Source organism: Coturnix japonica, chromosome W (genome assembly GCF_054131305.1).
Source record: "Coturnix japonica strain WE chromosome W, WE-NBRP24, whole genome shotgun sequence".
NCBI lineage: Eukaryota > Metazoa > Chordata > Aves > Galliformes > Phasianidae > Coturnix > Coturnix japonica.
The window spans coordinates 22096249-22103425 of NC_140701.1; positions in this window are offsets into that span (position 1 = coordinate 22096249).

Consider the following 7177-nt stretch of genomic DNA (forward strand, 5'->3'; position numbering starts at 1 on the left):
AGTACCCGAATACCGCTTTTTATTCCGAGGATCGCACATCTTCTTCCAAAAACATAGCTATGCATATCCAAAGTAAGAAGTATTCTCTCTAAAACACCGCGTTTTATCCCGAACATAACTTCTTTTCTGCCTTAAATTTCACAGTTTAACCCAGAAAGAATACATTTTGACTCCAAAATATCGCCTTTTTGCCCTAAAATTAGTCATAATCTAGCCAAAATGCAGTTTCTCCTTCCATTAATTCAACATCTTTTCCTCAGAACATCGCATTTTATCCCAGAAATAACACATTTAGTACCCCAATACCGCTTTTTATTCCGAGGATCGCACATCTTCTTCCAAAAACATAGCTATGCATATCGAAATAAGAAATTTTCTCTCTAAAACACCGCATTTTATCCCGAACATAACTTCTGTTCTCCCTTAAATTTCACAGTTTATCCCAGAAAGAATACATTTTGACTCCAAAATATCGCCTTTTTGCCCTAAAATTAGTCATAATCTAGCCAAAATGCAGTTTCTCCTTCCATTAATTCAACATCTTTTCCTCAGAACATCGCATTTTATCCCAGAAATAACACATTTAGTACCCGAATACCGCTTTTTATTCCGAGGATCGCACATCTTCTTCCAAAAACATAGCTATGCATATCCAAAGTAAGAAGTTTTCTCTGTAAAACACCGCGTTTTATCCCGAACATAACTTCTTTTCTGCCTTAAATTTCACAGTTTATCCCAGAAAGAATACATTTTGACTCCAAAATATCGCCTTTTTGCCCTAAAATTAGTCATAATCTAGCCAAAATGCAGTTTCTCCTTCCATTAATTCAACATCTTTTCCTCAGAACATCGCATTTTATCCCAGAAATAACACATTTAGTACCCCAATACCGCTTTTTATTCCGAGGATCGAACATCTTCTTCCAAAAACATAGCTATGCATATCCAAAGTAAGAAGTTTTCTCTCTAAAACACCGCGTTTTATCCCGAACACACCTTATTTTCGCCCTTAAATTTCAGTTTATCCCAGAAAGAATACATTTTGACTCCAAAATTTCGCCTTTTTGCTCTAAAATTAGTCATAATCTAGCCAAAATGCAGTTTCTCCTTTCATTAATTCAACATCTTTTCCCCAGAACTTCGCATTTTATCCCAGAAATAACACATTTAGTACCCGAGTACCGCTTTTTATTCCGAGGATCGCACATCTTCTTCCAAAAACATAGCTATGCATATCGAAAGTAAGAAGTTTTCTCTCCAAAACACCGCGTTTAATCCCGAACATAACTTCTTTTCTCCCTTAAATTTCACAGTTTATCCCAGAAAGAATACATTTTTACTCCAAAATTTCGCCATTTTGCCCTAAAATTAGTCATAATCTAGCCAAAATGCAGTTTGTCCTTCCATTAATTCAACATCTTTTCCTCAGAACATCGCATTTTATCCCAGAAATAACACATTTAGTATCCCAATACCGCTTTTATTCCGAGGATCGCACATCTTCTTCCAAAAACATAGCTATGCATATTCAAAGGAAGAAGTTTTCTCTCCAAAACACCGCGTTTTATCCCGAACATAACTTCTTTTCTGCCTTAAATTTCACAGTTTATCCCAGAAAGAATACATTTTGACTCCAAAATTTCGCCTTTTTGCCCTAAAATTAGTCATAATCTAGCCAAAATGCACTTTCTCCTTCCATTAATTCAACATCTTTTCCTCAGAACATCGCATTTTATCCCAGAAATAACACATTTAGTACCCCAATACCGCTTTTTATTCCGAGGATCGCACATCTTCTTCATAAAACATAGCTATGCATATAGAAAGTAAGAAATTTTCTCTCTAAAACACCGCATTTTATCCCGAACATAACTTCTGTTCTCCCTTAAATTTCACAGTTTATCCCAGAGAGAATACATTTTGACTCCAAAATATCGCCTTTTTGCCCTAAAATTAGTCATAATCTAGCCAAAATGCAGTTTCTCCTTCCATTAATTCAACATCTTTTCCTCAGAACATCGCATTTTATCCCAGAAATAACACATTTAGTACCCCAATACCGCTTTTTATTCCGAGGATCGCACATCTTCTTCCAAAAACATAGCTATGCATATCCAAAGTAAGAAGTTTTCTCTCTAAAACACCGCATTTTATCCCGAACACACCTTCTTTTCTCCCTTAAATTTCAGTTTATCCCAGAAAGAATACATTTTGAATCCAAAATATCGCCTTTTTGCCCTAAAATTAGTCATAATCTAGCCAAAATGCAGTTTCTCCTTTCATTAATTCAAAATCTTTTCCCCAGAACTTCGCATTTTATCCCAGAAATAACACATTTAGTACCCGAGTACCGCTTTTTATTCGGAGGATCGCACATCTTCTTCCAAAAACATAGCTATGCATATCGAAAGTAAGAAGTTTTCTCTCCAAAACACCGCGTTTAATCCCGAACATAACTTATTTTCTCCCTTAAATTTCACAGTTTATCCCAGAAAGAATACATTTTGACTCCAAAATTTCGCCATTTTGCGCTAAAATTAGTCATAATCTAGCCAAAATGCAGTATGTTCTTCCATTAATTCAACATCTTTTCCTCAGAACATCGCATTTTATCCCAGAAATAACACATTTAGTACCCGAGTACCGCTTTTTATTCCGAGGATCGCACATCTTCTTCCAAAAACATAGCTATGCATATCCAATGTAAGAAGTTTTCTTTCTAAAACACCGCATTTTATCCCGAACATTACTTCTTTTCTGCCTTAAATTTCACAGTTTATCCCAGAAAGAATACATTTTCACTCCAAAATATAGCCTTTTTGTCCTAAAATTAGTCATATTCTAGCCAAAATGCAGTTTCTCCTTCCATTAATTCAACATCTTTTACTCAGAACATCATATATTATCCTAGAAAAAACACATTTAAGACCCCAATACCTCTTTTTATTCCGAGGATCGCAAATCTTCCAAAAACATAGGTATGCATATCGAAAGTAAGTTTTCTCTTAAAAACACCGCGTTTCATCCTGAACATAACTTCTTTTCTCCCTTAAATTTCACAGTTTATCCCAGAAAGAATACATTTTGACTCCAAAATATCGCCTTTTTGCCCTAAAATTAGTCATAATCTAGCCAAAATGCAGTTTCTCCTTTCATTAATTCAACATCTTTTCCTCAGAACATAACATTTTATCCCAGAAATAACACATTTAGTATCCCAATACCGCTTTTTATTCCAAGGATCGCACATCTTCTTCTGAAAACATAGGTATGCATATCGAAAGTAAGAAGTTTTCTCTCCAAAACACCGCGTTTTATCCCGAACATAACTTTTTTTCTCCCTTAAATTTCACAGTTTATCCCAGAAAGAATACATTTTGACTCCAAAATTTCGCCATTTTGCCCTAAAATTAGTCATAATCTAGCCAAAATGCAGTTTCTCCTTTCATTAATTCAACATCTTTTCCTCAGAACATCGCATTTTATCTCAGAAATAACATATTTAGTACCCGAGTACCGCTTTTTATTCCGAGGATCGCACATCTTCTTCCAAAAACATAGCTATGCATATCCAAAGTAAGAAGTTTTCTCTCTAAAACACCGCATTTTATCCCGAACATAACTTCTTTTCTCCCTTAAATTTCACAGTTTATCCCAGAAAGAATACATTTTGACTCCAAAATATCGCCTTTTTGCCCTAAAATTAGTCATAATCTAGCCAAAATGCAGTTTGTCCTTCCATTAATTCAACATCTTTTACTCAGAGCATCATATATTATCCTAGAAAAAACACATTTAAGACCCCAATACCTCTTTTTATTCCGAGGATCGCAAATCTTCCAAAAACATAGGTATGCATATCGAAAGTAAGTTTTCTCTTAAAAACACCGCGTTTCATCCTGAACATAACTTCTTTTCTCCCTTAAATTTCACAGTTTATCCCAGAAAGAATACATTTTGACTCCAAAATATCGCCTTTTTGCCCTAAAATTAGTCATAATCTAGCCAAAATGCAGTTTCTCCTTTCATTAATTCAACATCTTTTCCCCAGAACTTCGCATTTTATCCCAGAAATAACACATTTAGTACCCGAGTACCGCTTTTTATTCCGAGGATCGCACATCTTCTTCCAAAAACATAGCTATGCATATCGAAAGTAAGAAGTTTTCTCTCCAAAACACCGCGTTTAATCCCGAACATAACTTCTTTTCTCCCTTAAATTTCACAGTTTATCCCAGAAAGAATACATTTTCACTCCAAAATATAGCCTTTTTGCCCTAAAATTAGTCATAATCTAGCCAAAATGCAGTTTCTCCTTCCATTAATTCAACATCTTTTCCTCAGAACATCGCATTTTATCCCAGAAATAACACATTTAGTATCCCAATACCGCTTTTATTCCGAGGATCGCACATCTTCTTCCAAAAACATAGCTATGCATATTCAAAGGAAGAAGTTTTCTCTCCAAAACACCGCGTTTTATCCCGAACATAACTTCTTTTCTGCCTTAAATTTCACAGTTTATCCCAGAAAGAATACATTTTGACTCCAAAATTTCGCCTTTTTGCCCTAAAATTAGTCATAATCTAGCCAAAATGCAGTTTCTCCTTCCATTAATTCAACATCTTTTCCTCAGAACATCGCATTTTATCCCAGAAATAACACATTTAGTACCCCAATACCGCTTTTTATTCCGAGGATCGCACATCTTCTTCCAAAAACATAGCTATGCATATCCAAAGTAAGAAGTTTTCTCTCTAAAACACCGCGTTTTATCCCGAACATAACTTCTTTCTGCCTTAAATTTCACAGTTTATCCCAGAAAGAATACATTTTGACTCCAAAATATCGCCTTTTTGCCCTAAAATTAGTCATAATCTAGCCAAAATGCAGTTTCTCCTTCCATTAATTCAACATCTTTTCCTCAGAACATCGCATTTTATCCCAGAAATAACAAATTCAGTACCCCAATACCGCTTTTTATTCCGAGGATCGCACATCTTCTTCCAAAAACATAGCTATGCATATCCAAAGTAAGAAGTTTTCTCTCTAAAACACTGCGTTTTATCCCGAACATAACTTCTTTTCTCCCTTAAATTTCACAGTTTATCCCAGAAAGAATACATTTTGACTCCAAAATATCGCCTTTTTGCCCTAAAATTAGTCATAATCTAGCAAAAATGCAGTTTCTCCTTCCATTAATTCAACATCTTTTCCTCAGAACATCGCATTTTATTCCAGAAATAACACATTTAGTACCCCAATACCGCTTTTTATTCCAAGGATCGCACATCTTCTTCCAAAAACATAGCTGTGCATATCCAAAGTAAGAACTTTTCTCTCTAACAAGAACGAGTTTTATCCCGAACATAACTTCTTTTCTCCCTTAAATTTCACAGTTTATCCCAGAAAGAATACATTTTGACTCCAAAATATCGCCTTTTTGCCCTAAAATTAGTCATAATCTAGCCAAAATGCAGTTTCTCCTTCCATTAATTCAACATCTTTTCCTCAGAACATCGCATTTTATCCCAGAAATAACACATTTATTACCCGAATACCGCTTTTTATTCTGAGGATCGCACATCTTCTTCCAAAAACATAGCTATGCATATCGAAAGTAAGAAGTTTTCTCTCCAAAATACCGCGTTTCATCCTGAACATAACTTCTTTTCTCCCTTAAATTTCACAGTTTATCCCAGAAAGAATACATTTTGACTCCAAAATATCGCCTTTTTGCCCAAAAATTAGTCATAATCTAGCCAAAATTCAGTTTCTCCTTCCATTAATTCAACATCTTTTCCTCAGAACATCGCATTTTATCCCAGAAATAACACATTTAGTACCCCAATACCGCTTTTTATTCCGAGGATCGCACATCTTCTTCATAAAACATAGCTATGCATATAGAAAGTAAGAAATTTTCTCTCTAAAACACCGCATTTTATCCCGAACATAACTTCTGTTCTCCCTTAAATTTCACAGTTTATCCCAGAGAGAATACATTTTGACTCCAAAATTTCGCCATTTTGCGCTAAAATTAGTCATAATCTAGCCAAAATGCAGTATGTTCTTCCATTAATTCAACATCTTTTCCTCAGAACATCGCATTTTATCCCAGAAATAACACATTTAGTACCCGAGTACCGCTTTTTATTCCGAGGATCGCACATCTTCTTCCAAAAACATAGCTATGCATATCCAATGTAAGAAGTTTTCTTTCTAAAACACCGCATTTTATCCCGAACATTACTTCTTTTCTGCCTTAAATTTCACAGTTTATCCCAGAAAGAATACATTTTCACTCCAAAATATAGCCTTTTTGCCCTAAAATTAGTCATAATCTAGCCAAAATGCAGTTTCTCCTTCCATTAATTCAACATCTTTTCCTCAGAACATCGCATTTTATCCCAGAAATAACACATTTAGTACCCCAATACCGCTTTTTATTCCGAGGATCGCACATCTTCTTCCAAAAACATAGCTATGCATATCCAAAGTAAGAAGTTTTCTCTCTAAAACACCGCATTTTATCCCGAACACACCTTCTTTTCTCCCTTAAATTTCAGTTTATCCCAGAAAGAATACATTTTGAATCCAAAATATCGCCTTTTTGCCCTAAAATTAGTCATAATCTAGCCAAAATGCAGTTTCTCCTTTCATTAATTCAAAATCTTTTCCCCAGAACTTCGCATTTTATCCCAGAAATAACACATTTAGTACCCGAGTACCGCTTTTTATTCGGAGGATCGCACATCTTCTTCCAAAAACATAGCTATGCATATCGAAAGTAAGAAGTTTTCTCTCCAAAACACCGCGTTTAATCCCGAACATAACTTATTTTCTCCCTTAAATTTCACAGTTTATCCCAGAAAGAATACATTTTGACTCCAAAATTTCGCCATTTTGCGCTAAAATTAGTCATAATCTAGCCAAAATGCAGTATGTTCTTCCATTAATTCAACATCTTTTCCTCAGAACATCGCATTTTATCCCAGAAATAACACATTTAGTACCCGAGTACCGCTTTTTATTCCGAGGATCGCACATCTTCTTCCAAAAACATAGCTATGCATATCCAATGTAAGAAGTTTTCTTTCTAAAACACCGCATTTTATCCCGAACATTACTTCTTTTCTGCCTTAAATTTCACAGTTTATCCCAGAAAGAATACATT